The 12,656-nt window shown below is 53.0% G+C and overlaps 1 protein-coding gene across 1 annotated transcript in view; it reads right to left on the reverse strand.

Moving 5' to 3' along the window:
• The window catches only part of PARP10A (poly(ADP-ribose) polymerase family member 10A), a 38,572-nt gene extending 27,428 nt beyond the window's left edge, over nt 1–11,144 (reverse strand). The window contains exon 1 of the mRNA XM_070222548.1: nt 10,599–11,144. The gene's annotated coding sequence lies outside the window, so the exon portion shown is untranslated. The remainder of the gene's footprint in view (nt 1–10,598) is intronic.
• Nucleotides 11,145–12,656: the final 1,512 nt, after the last annotated feature.

A 12,656-nucleotide genomic window follows, 5' to 3' on the forward strand; every position in this document is an offset into this window, starting at 1 on the left:
CTGGCAGGGATGCAAAGCAACTGGAACTCTCATTTACTGCTGGTGGAAAAGTAGAATGGTACAAACACTTTGGCAAACAACTTGGCAGTTTCTTATAGTGTTAAACTGATATTTACCATATGATCCAGCAATTCCACTCCTAGGCTTTTATCTAAAGATTTATACACAAATGTTCACAGCAACTTTATTTGTAATAGCCAAAAATGGAAATGACTGAAATGTCCATCAGCAGGTGAGTGGATGAAGCAAAGGAGATATAGTCATATAATGGAATAATTCTTAGCCGTAAAAAGGAACGAACTAATAATGCAATCACATGGATGAATCTCAAAAACAGGAAGCTAAACAGAAGAAACCAGACACACAAAAATATATGCTGTGTGATTAAAACTCCAGAAAAGACTAACCTATTAGGACCACAGGTGGGAAGTGAGGCTTGCTAGGAAAAGGCACAAGGAAATTTTGGGGGGTAACAGAAATGTTCTATACTATGTTGTAGTGGTGGTCACTTGGTACGTAGATTTGTCAGAACTCATCAAATTGTTCACTTAAAATGGGTACATTTTATGGCATGAGTATTATACCTCAGTAAACTTGCTTTTTAAAAAAGTAATATGGGCAAAAGGTTAACAATACCCTTTCCTCTTCTGCTTGCGAATTTGACCTTTGGTTAACTCTCTGGCTTTGTTCCCCTGGTAACCAGGTAAAGGTAGAATGTCAATGATTTAACTAGGCAACACTGCCTATGTAACAATTACTCCTCTTGGTAAGCTGCATGTGGACAGGAACTATAAACGAACAATGAATGTCTGAGAGGAGGCCATACTCTGAGCTTCCTGGAGGACAGTGACTCATGAAATGAGGCATGTTCCTTTTGGGGCCCCCGGAAGCTACGCCTGTGGACTTGTCGCAAGACATAGTGGCTCCTGTGAGGCCTGAAGTCTGGAAGCCAAAGGCGACTCTCGCCCTGCCCGACATGGATCTCATCTTGCATGTGAGCTGTCAGCTATGAGCTACGTCCCAAGATGTAGCCTTGACGGCTACATACATCGCTCCATTATTCCTGCAGAAAAAGAAGGTGGAAGTCCGCTGATGGCCAGCGATAGTTCCTGCCCTTCTGAGCAGACGGGTGCCTAGGGCAGCCTTTGGTCATCTTGTGGGTGGGGCTGGATGTTTAGTAGATTAAGAAGACTCCCTGGTGGACACTGCAATGGGTATTTCACAGAAGAGTAAGTGTAAATGGGCATGAAGCAAGTGACAACATGTTCAACCTCAGAAATTATCAAGGGAATGCAAATCCAGTCCTAAAGCAGTGCCTGGCACAGGATAAGCACTCAACAAATATTTGTTGAATGACTGAATGAAATCAAGACCACAATGAGATACCAGATAACATCCATTCAACTGAAAAAAATTAAGCAATCTGACAACGTGAAGTGTTGTAGAAGATATACAGGAAGAGGAGTACTTTACACATTGCTGGTAAGCGAGTTAATGAATCAATCAATTTGGCATTATCTTGTGAAGTTAAAAACTTACATTTCTATAACCCAGAATTCTGCTCTTTGCTGTGTCCAAGATAAACTTTTGCACGTGTATGCCTGGAGACATACATAAGAATGTTCACTGTGTCATTGTTCATATTGGCAAAAAACCTATAAGCAACCCAAATGTCCACAGACAAGATTATGGATATGCAAATTGTGGTACACGCACAGAATGGAAGAGTGTCCAGCAATCGAAATGAAGGACTGATGGCTACCTGCAACAATATTATAATGATCTTTTTCTCTGATCACAAGGTAATAAAATTAACAATAAGATAATAAAAAATATATTTGGAAACTAAAATACTCTTTGTTGGCTCTGCCTTGAAGATGTCATGTTTCTCAGCAGGGACACTCTTGCATTTGGGCAGAACATGTGGTGCTGGCCTGCCCAGCACAGCGCAGGCGGGCTGAGCATTTTGGGTACTAACACCCCACAGTCCTTGTGACAGTCAAAAAAGCCCACACACGTTTCCAAATGTGCAGCCTTTGGGTGAGACCCACTGCCCCGCCCCCCTCCTTCCACCAGGATAAAGTCACACTCTCTGACACAGCCTCGAGGCCCTGTGGGATATGCCTCTGCAGACGTCCCTGCTCTGCACACTTCAGCTGTCCCAAACTCGCTCCACTCCGGGTCTTTGCATGTTCCCCTCTCTGTCCCCACCCGACGTTCCTTTAACCTGGCGGCTCCTTCTTACTGATTAGATCTTCAGGAGTCATTCCCCTGGAGCGCTCCCCTGACCCCCCAGCACGGCTAGATGCCCTTTGCCTCGGCTCCCCCGTCACAGCCCTCAGGCACTGTATGGTCACTGCCTGTCTGTTGATCTGTGTGTCCCACTTCATTGTAATTCTCTGTAACGTTTGTGGTACCACCTTTGCCACCTCTATGCCTAGTATGGCATTTGGCACATGAGTGGTACTCAATAAATCTAGTCCTCATTGAACTGCCTTGCATGTTAAAGAGCACACGGCAGTCCAACATGGAGGTAGGGGTGGGAATGGGAGAGATCCCTCAAGGCCTGCACCCAAAAGACACCCAAAGAGAAAGAATTAGCCCTCCCACAGGTGATTTGCTCACTGATGCCAGTCTTTCAGGATCTGGCTTTTAACTTGTATGAAAGAGATGGTAGTTTTCTTCTTGCACTCTCCCTTCCACTCCCAACGCTACTGTCCTAGTTGAGGCCCACATTGCTTCCCACCTGAACCCCTGCAAGAGCCTCTGAGTCACTGGCCTGTCCGCCTCCAGTCTTGAACAAACCATACCTTGACGACAGCACTCCCAGCTTCAAGCCTTCCAAGAGCTGCCCTTGGTCTGCGGCTAATCTGAGCTTCTGCGGTGGCACAGTCAAGGTCGTCCGGGGTCTAGCTCCACCCGCTCTCCTCGCCAGCCTCTGCCTCAAACTCAATGCCACACCACAGCCTTGCGCCCTCCCCTGGGCCTCTTATTCTGTATGCTACTCAGCTGAGCATCCCCAGGAAGGCATTCCCCCGGCTGACCAGGGGCCCTGCTCTGGGCTCACAGCTCCCCGTGTGTGATTCCGTCATAGCTCTGGCCACTTTGTCCCCTGGAGATAGTGAGCTTATTTATTTTGTGTCTCCAGCCCTTGACACACAACAGTGCTCAATAAATAGCCATTGAACTGAGACCCGAGTCTGAGAGGAGACTTGGGGACCTTGGAGAGCAACCCAGCTGCCTGGAGGTGCCTCCCACCTCGCCCCGCCATGTTGGTGGGTGAGACATCTCCTTCTGAGCAAACCGCAGTCTGACTTCCTCTTGAAGTTGCCATTTCTAACATCATCTCCAAGTTATCTGTCTGTCTTCCGTCCCCTTCTCCCTCTGCCCACCCAGTGCCCTCCAGCGTGCTCCTTGGAAGGTCTCACCTGCCAAGTCCCCGCTCACCTTCTTTTGCTGCATTCTCCCCGATTTCAGTGCTGGTCTCGGCATTTACTCGTCCCTTCCCAGCCCTCACTTGCTACTCTGCCGATGGCCATCATGGCTGAGTGCAGTGTCCTCTCCGGCTCCTCCACTCCTGGCCCTCATGCAGGCACTTCCCCTGCAGGATTTCACCCTCCTTCCACCCCAATGAGCTCACCTCCTAACTTGCAGGCTCCCAGAGCAATGCCAACCAAGGCTCCCCCTTAGCCCATGTGCTCCAGGAATGGACTAGACCAGCTTTCCGCTAAGGCATCTTACCATTTGGGGCACTCCCCCTCCCACCAATGAGGTCAAGGCCACACACCTCTCACCCTGCTCCTCCAGTCCTGCCAGGTGCAAATCTCCAGGTGTCCTCCCATCTCACTTCTATCTAGGTCCTTCCTACACAGTCCACAGACCTGCTGAGGGACACCCCTCACCCCTTCCTTTCCTTCCACCTCCTAGGTTCCCCAAGGCTTCAATCTGCCCTTCCTCCCCCATGTGCAGAGGGCCTGCTCCATGCCACATGTCCCTGGGCCTTCACACTCCTTTGTAGCCCCCTCTCAGGGGCCTTTGCCATCCTGTCCTGAGACCATCCAAGGCTGGGAGGACAGTCTCAGGGCAGGGCAGCCTGGTGTCCTCCCAATGATGCCTCAGGGGCCTCAGCATGGCCAGCCAGCCTTGTTCACCCACTCTGCCCACTCGTCACACCTCCGCCACTCTCCCCAGTTCCAGCACCTCCTCTCTCAGCACAGGACCAAACAGTAGCTGATGCCTATGGAGCACTTCCCATGAGCTTACGTACCCCATGTCACACAGACCTGCAAACCAGCCTGCTCTGCGTGCACGCGGCGTACAGGCCCCTGTGCACACCACCAGCCTCCCTCACGGCTGCCTCCTCTTCCCTGGCTTCTGTTCTTCCTCCACACGACACACTGGTTCCTGCCTCAGGACTTTTGCTCTGCCCCCTCATGCCCAGCTCTCAGCAGGCTGTCCCCTCAGAGGCCCTGCAGTCTTCCCTGCACACCTGTCCCCTCTCTGCCATCACCCTGCTCTAATGCCTTTGCAGCCCTTGCCCTTGATGCAACTTTGCTGGAGCAGGCCCCCTCCTGTCTGTCCACACGGTGTGCCCAGGGTTTTGATGCGTCTGCACACAGCTGGGACCTGCCTGAGTCATTGGTTGCTGAATAGACAGATAAACAGATGGGGGAGGCAGGATTACGAGTGCAGTTTCACGGGGGAAGACTCTGGTTCATGGAGGTTAAATAATCACCCAGAGGCACGTGGCAGGTCGAGTGGGCTCCGACCAGCACAGTAAAAACCAAAAGACGTGCGAGAAAAATGGCGCTAGAGACGCAACACTCAAAAACTTCATCAGTGATACATTTAAAAAGTGACAGGAACTTAATTAAAATGATAGCACAGTTTTATATATGTTAAATGGTTAAGAATTCAAAAAGACTGCAATAAATATGGCATTTACCTTGAAGAAGACCTGAGGCTAGTTTGTGAAAGCGGGTGCGGGAAGGCTGGGACTCGTGGGTTATTGTGAAATGGGTTGTCTGAAATCGGATGGAGAAGTGTGACACTGGGTGTGGGGCAGTGATGCTTGGTCAGCTGAGGCAGCTGGCAGTGTCACGGTGTATGAGTTCCTGCATTTCCAGGTTGTGGTCTGCTTAGCTGGCACAGTTTTTGCTTTCTGTTTTCACCACCATTTCTCATGGACAAAATTGCACATAAACAAACGAAATTTGCCTCATGCTCAAATTGTTCCCAAAAGTGTCAATCACATTGAAACAAATTCACATTTTCAAAACAAGTATTATAGCAAAACTGTATTTTGGGGGCATTCCCTCCTGTAACTAGTTTTTCAAAATCAGATAAACTAAGAGTCCCAACCGCCCCAGATAAGGGTACTCATCTGCATCCTAGAATTGTGGCACAATATTCCTCAAGCTGAGGCCCAAGGACCCAGACAGGCTGGAGAAAGGTTCTGGGATCAGAAGTGTCCCATCTAAGGGACATCGGCCTAAACGCTGTGGCAGAAGATGCTGGAGAGAGAGGATCATCACGGGGGTCTGAGTGCTGACTGGCCTAAGCAGGTGTCCGTCATTGCCACCCAGCAAATGAGCTTAGATCTAGAAAGGTCTTGTGTCGGAAACCCAGGACTCCATGGGAGATTCTAAGGAGACTGGGTTAGGGAAAGTCTTTACTTCTGATCTGGCTGGAGAAGGGAGAAGAGAAGAGACGCATTCCTAGGACCAGGCAGACAGAGCTGGCCAAAAATGTCACGGGAAGAAGTGACACTTCCTCAGGGGGCAAGCCTGCCACTGAGATCTGGCTGGAGCCCAGGCAAGGGACAAGCCGGCTGGATAAGCTGACCCCAGGCTCACAGCCCAGACCTCCACCGAGGGCTCACGTGCAGGTGTGGGCATCAGGGCAGCCTCTGGGCCAAGGGTGCAGAGGTCTGTGTGGCTGCAGAGATGGTTGGCCAACACCTGCAGGTTGGGCTCTAATCCTGCGCCAATCCCACTATCTGGCACTTGGCTTGGTGACCTTCTCAGGACAACCCAGTGTGTATCTGCCGATCTTGCGACTGTAGGGCTCCTGCACACCACTGCAGCAGTCCCTCCGTGAGCCCTGGGCACAGGCAGATGAAGACTCGAGTCTCAGAAGTCATCATGACCAGTGTGGAGCACCACGTGCAGCACTGACCTCAGCACTTAGCCTTAGCTGTCCTCTGACCCTTAAGACAAACCGAGGGTGGGTGTTATTATCCCCACTCCACAAATGAGCTGGCCCAGCCTGCAGTGAACCCCCATTCCCAGTCCCACCCAGCCAGCAGAAGGCGAGCTAGGATTTAAACGTCACCCGCCAGATGCGAGCCTGAAATCAGGCCCCTCGATCGCCTGCTGCTTCCCTGAGTGTTTGAGGAGATTCCTGATGACACTTCCTTTTGAAGGGTCTGTTCCGACAGGGCTGAGCTGAGGGCTGACTCACTCATCCACTCAGGAACCTGGTCGGCCTTTGGCTGCAGGGCCAGTAAGGGTCTGATACAGAGGCACCAGGTCAGGCTCAGGTGTCCCAGAGCAGGGGGGAGGCATGAACTGGGGCCGGGGGCTCACGTGGCACGTGGGGTGGGCACAGCGCCCGGCTCGAAGGAGACATGTGAGGAATAGGGAAATGTCTAGGGGAGGGGTCGGCATCCACAAAGGCACAAAGTCCACATGAGCTGTGAGGGCGCAGGAGATGAGCGTGGCAAGCAGGGAGGTCTGGACTTTCCCCGCAGGCTGAGGGAACAAGGGAAAGGGCAGGAACGGGCAGGGTCCACGTGCTTGCTCCGCAAGGATTCACTGAGAGCCTCTGAAGTGCTGCCAGTCGACTCAAGGGACCCAACGGAGACTACACTGTCCTGCAGCCCTGGGCTCACAGATCATATAAGCATATGAGCCGGTCATTAAAAATTAGGACAGATCTTTAGAAAAGAGTGTCTCCTTCCTCTACTCAAAACCCTCCAAGCCTTACCATCTCACTGGATGTAAAACCCAAAGTCCCTATCTCAGCCACAAACCCCATCCCCTGCCTCTCTGCCTCAGATCCCCCCTCTCTCTCTGTGGAATTCCACTCCATCTCACAGGTCTCCTTGATAGTCTTCAAAACTGCACCAAGCCTGCTCTCATGCCCCAGGGCCTTTGCACTGACTGTCCCCTCTGTCTGGAAGGCTTTGCCCCAAACGGCCTCATTTCCTGTTCCCTCCCTTATTTCAAGTCTCCTCCTAAGCATCGCCTTGTTAGGGAGGGCCTCCCGACCACTCTGCACTAAAGAACGTTCCCCCTACTCTCCCCTCCTCCTACATCACTCCTCCCCATGGCACGTAGCACCACCACCCTATCATCCCTGTATCTATTGTGTGCATGTCGTCCTGCCAGGATGTCAGCTCCGTGGCAGCAGGGCTGGTGAGAGATGGTGGTGGACCCCTGCTCTGGAGCAAACGACCAAGCACACAGCCCTCACAGTAGCCACGAGACGGCATGGCCACCCCACGCTGAAGAGAAGGAAGCTGAGGCATGCAGAGGGTTGTGCAGTCTTCCGTCAGCTGGCTGTAACTGGCAGTGTGGGGAGCTCCACTCAGGCCTGTCAGATCCCAGGCCCCCCCAACCTCTGTGCCCTCTGTCTCCCCTGCCCAGACTTTGTGACTGCCCTCAGGGCACGGAACGGGGGCTGGGGAGCCTGGTGCTCCCGTCCCCCGACAGCTTCCAGCCTGCCCAGCACTGGGCAGCTCCTGCGCATATAAATAGAGCCAGAGAGAGCAGGGGCTCCCTGCTTGTTCCCGCTGTCCTCCAGGACCCACCATGGCACCTGGTGCCTGGTAGGCTTTCAAGACCTGCGGGCTCATGAGAACATGCATGTAGCTCTCCCTCGGTGCCAGACATTGCCCTTGCTGCTTAACACACGTACTTCATCTGAGCTCACCAGGATAGGAGGAGGAAGAAGCGTGAGTGCCCTACTCGACAGATGAAGAAGCAGACTCACAGGGTCGAGGCCTGCCCCAGGCCCATGTGACAAAGCCGGAAGCGGGCTGTGTAAGTACTCTGATGCTGCTGAAGGGGGCCCCTCGGGGTGGCTCCTGAGCTGAGCTCTGAAGGAGCAGGAATCAACCGCGGGTCAGGGTTGGGGGTGACATGAGTCTGAGGTTGGGCCTTTGGAGCCTGAGGGTCTAGAAACCCAACCACACGCCTCCAGCAGCCCCGGCCCTCAGCCCATGCCCCTCTCCAGGGGCCAACCACTCTACCCGTCACAGTTCTCCACTCCTAGCATGCACGCCGGTCTCCCTGGCTCTCTCCCTCCTTGCTACCCTCCAAACCATGCTTTGCAAAAAGCAGACAGGAACTAAGAACGTGGAGAAGTTGCCAAGGCTCCAGAGCCTGACAGAGCCCTCCCAGCCTCCCCACCGGCCTCTAGTCCCTGAGCCCTTCCTGAGGGCTGACTGGCTGACCCCTGGGGCTGGTGACAAGGTCACACTCCCAGAAGACTCTGGCTCTAGCCAAGATCTGGAGAGTCTTTCCTCTGAGGCCTCTCTTCCTGGCTCTGGCTGGCAGGGCCCCGAGTAGACGAGCAGATGCCCCTGCCCTCCCCGGGGCCACCTGCCTTCCCACAGCACTCCAGACTCATTGAAGGGACAACTGGCTCCCTCAGAAACCCAGGGGCACATCCTCAGACACTCCAAAGGCCAATTAGCACCTGGCCTGTTTCTACTGCCGGCCAACACATCTTCTCCAGCTTCATGGCGGGAATTCTCTTACAAAAAAGAAAAATGGTTGAACAAAAGCACATTTATAACTTTATTGAGCACCCACTGTGTGCCAGGGCTTGTCTGGGGCTCTGGAATGCAGAGCAATATGCTGTGGCCCTTGTCCTCTCCTGGGACATCACCCTGAGGCTTCTCTCTGGGCAGAGCCTCCATCCAATGGGGTGACCCCCCTTGGCAGCTGTGCAGAGAGAGGCCACAGCAGAAGAGATGAGGCCACAGCAGAAGAGATGAGGCAGGAAGAACAGGCCACAGACTAGGCTGCCTGCACCAGGCCCCAATCTCGACAGCTCGGAAAGTGTAGGAGGAATGGACTGGTTGTGGGGACCTGGGAGAGAGCCCAGCTGTGCCTCAGTGCCCTCACCTTGAGGAGGGGTGGTATTCACACTATCTGCCTGGGGCAGGGGGTATTAGGACTGTTACAACAGGGTCTGGTATACAGTAAGCACTCAAAAAATGTTAGCCATGGCCCTTTCACTATCTCAAGTGAAGGAGAGGGGAAGGAATGAGTCACCACTGATGTCTAGGAGGGCACTGGCAGTCAAGTGTCAGCTGAATCTGTGGGAGTGCAGACTGGGCAAATCCTTCCCCAGAGCTCCTTGTCACAACAGGATGTGACCACATGCCTGCCAACCCTGAGGTTACAAACAGGCCATAGCAGGCAGGATGGAAGTGATCACGTGGCCGGTATTGCTAGGACGTGCATCGGCCACGTGCAGTATGGCTACTTCCCAGGAGGCGCCTCCCAGCACACCCCTTGTGGGCAGGACACTACAGCCTGTCCGTGTACACAGGAGGTGGAAGTGGGTGTGGACAGACGGCTCCTGGCCAAAGGTCCTGTTCTTCAGTAACTTGACAACTTGAGACAATAGCTTTATAAGGAAGCTTGTTAAACCTACAAAGAATCCCATGCCAAGACGGGAGCAAAGATCCCTGAAGGCCTCGCCCAGCTGGCACGCTGAGCTAAATCTAATGAGGCAAATTTAAATGGGGACAAACTGTGCAAAAGCCAGTGACCCAAGAGCAGAAGAGGGGAGATGCGACTCAGCGTAAGTGGGAAGACACTGGAGCTCTGTTTGCAGTGAATTCCTAATGAGCCCATGAGGAACGCACACCCTGAGTGACGCCAGGAGCTTCCTGTCACTCCTGCAGGCCCCGCCTCCCTGCAGTCAGGAACTGTTGGGCCCTTCCAAAGTGACACTGTCCAAGGGCTCAGACAGAAGAGCTGGACAGAAGACAGCGAAGGCCGGCCCGCTCTCTCCCCCCCCAGACCCCGCCCCACGAACACATGATCCAAATCAGTGCGGACAAATTTTTGGATGAATCCCTTGCTCTCCAACCTTTTGCTACTCTCTATCCCAAACTCAAACCCAATAGATTTGGATACCAAAGGACACTTGTATACGTGAAATAACAAAAAATATGATAAGAAAATTAGAATGAAGAGGAAGTAAGAGGAAGCCCAGAGGAAGCCTAGAAAAGAGGAATACAAAGAAGGGAGCAGGAGGCTGCAGCTCAACATTCCGGGGGTCTCTGGGGTCTCTACTGCACGCTGCAGCTCTAAGAAGAGGCTGGAGGCAGCAGAGGCGTGGTGACCAGGCACCACACAGTAGAGGGCACAGTCCGCCCTGGCAAAAGGAGGAAGGGGATGGGGACCTGCAGCCCCGCCCACACTCCTCTGCACAGCCAGACTTCACGGAAGAGCTGCGTGTGCCCCCATCTCCTCTTTACCTCCCTGCTTACTTCTCAGACTCATGATTCTGGCATCAGCCAAATCACTCCACCCAAACAGCCCTCACTAAGTCACTAAAGACGTCCAAGTCCCTACCGCCGATGCACACTTTCCAGTCTTCATCTCATCTGCCCTTTCAGGAGCAATCGATGGCGTTGTAGCCTTGAATTATCATCTGCCTGCGGCTGCGCCGGCTCAGCCTTCTCAGGCTTCCTCCTGTCCCTGTGGTCGTTCCTGCTCTATGTCCTTTGCAGGCTTGTCCTGGTCTTCAAGGCACGGTGGCCTGAAGCCTATTGTCTCTCATTCATTACTGATTACGGGGTGACTTCATCCACTCGTATAGCTTCATTTGCCATCTAGAAGCTGATGACTCCAAAATGTATCTTTCCAGCCCACACAGCAGGTTCTCCTCTGGGACCTAGCGCATTAACCACTGCCTCTCGAACATAACTTCTTGGAGGCCTCAGTGGCGCCCGATCTCATCAGCACATCCAAACCTGACTCAGGATCTTCCCTCTAAACTTGGTCTTCCCCCGTACTGGGCTGGTGTAACCCGCAGCTCCAGAACCCACACCAGAAACTGTGAGGCTACCCTGGCTCTCACCCATGCAGACCAGTCCATCCCATCATCGCTAAACTTTTCTCCACTTTGCCCATTTCTCTCCGCCTCCATGGCACCGCCCACGTCTCCGCCACCTTCGTCACTTGCTTGGATGACTGCAGTGGCCTCCTTACTGTGCTCCACCCAGTGGCTCTTTCACCTCCAATCCATTCCCACACCCTCTTCCTTAAAGCCCTTCAAGGGCTTCCCAAGGCCCTTAGGATGAAGACCGACATCAGTCCCACGGCCACAAGGCCCTATCACAGCCGAGGCCCTCTGTCCTTCTCCAGTACGTACGTCCCCTCTCCTCCTCTATCACACAAGCCACCCTTGTCCAGTTCCTTCGGTGGAGCACACCGCCCCCCAGTCCCTGCGCGGGACCCTCCTCCTCCACATCGTCTCAGTCATCACTTCCTCAAGGAGCCCGCCCCACGCTGGCTGGGTCTAACCCACCCGCTACGACCTCTCCCAGCACCACCCGGAGCAGTCATCACAGTGGTAACGGACGTTGACGTGAGATTATTCGATTCACAGCTGCTCCCCAGTGTAGCCTAAGGCCATCAGGCAGGGACAATGCCTGATTATGACTAGCACTGAACGCCCGATTCCTAACACAACGCCTGCCACACACTTGGTGCTCAATATATATTTTTTGGAGGAGAGAAGCACTGAGTACAAAAGGAAACAGAGATGGTGTATCAGTCAGAGTTCGTCTATATTAAGAGATTTATTTTAAGGAATTGGCTCATACAACTGTGCTGGCTGGCAAGCCTGAAATCTGTAGAGCAGGCCAGCAGGTTGGAAATTCAGGCAGAATTTCTGGGACAGTGTTGAGGCAGAATTCCTTCTTCCCTGGAAAACCTCAGTTTTCTACTTGTAAGGCCTTCAACTGGTTGGATGAAGCCTACCCACGTGATTGAGGGTAATCTCCTTAAAGTCAACTGATTGTGGATGTTAATCACATCTGCAAAATACTTTCACAGCAAGTGTCTACACTAGCATTTGACAAGTGTCTGCACTAGCGTTTGACCAAATTCTTGGGCACCATAGCCTAGCCAAGCTGACACACAAAATTTAACAATCACAGATGACGAAGACGGCATCAACCCAAGAAGAGGCCAACGGTGGGGCAAGACTAGATGGTGGGAGAGGACTGAGAAGGCAGTGATAAGCTTATTTTCATGTGCTGGAGGAAAGCCCGGCAAGAGTGTTCTATAAAGAGCAGAGGGTGTAGAGAGATCTGCTCCACTGAAGAGATCTCAGCCCTGGTCCCAGGGCCAGAGTGACTCAACCAGGCCTATAGTCAGGGCATGAAAGGAGGGTGGGGGCAGGCCCCCATTGTGAGGTCCAGGTGGAATGCTCAGCCCGCACTGACCCCAGCCCTGGCTGATCTTCAACCCCATCCACGCCCCCCACCCCCCACCCTCCTACCAGGAGTGTGCCCTCTGACTTACACCTCCTGTTTGAGAGCAGACGCCTGCAGAACCAGTGGAGGTCACGAGGACACGGCCTCCCTCAACTCCCAAGGTCAGGTTGAAAAAGTTCTCTGAGTA

This window comes from Equus caballus, chromosome 9 (genome assembly GCF_041296265.1).
Source record: "Equus caballus isolate H_3958 breed thoroughbred chromosome 9, TB-T2T, whole genome shotgun sequence".
Classification (NCBI taxonomy): Eukaryota; Metazoa; Chordata; class Mammalia; order Perissodactyla; family Equidae; genus Equus; species Equus caballus.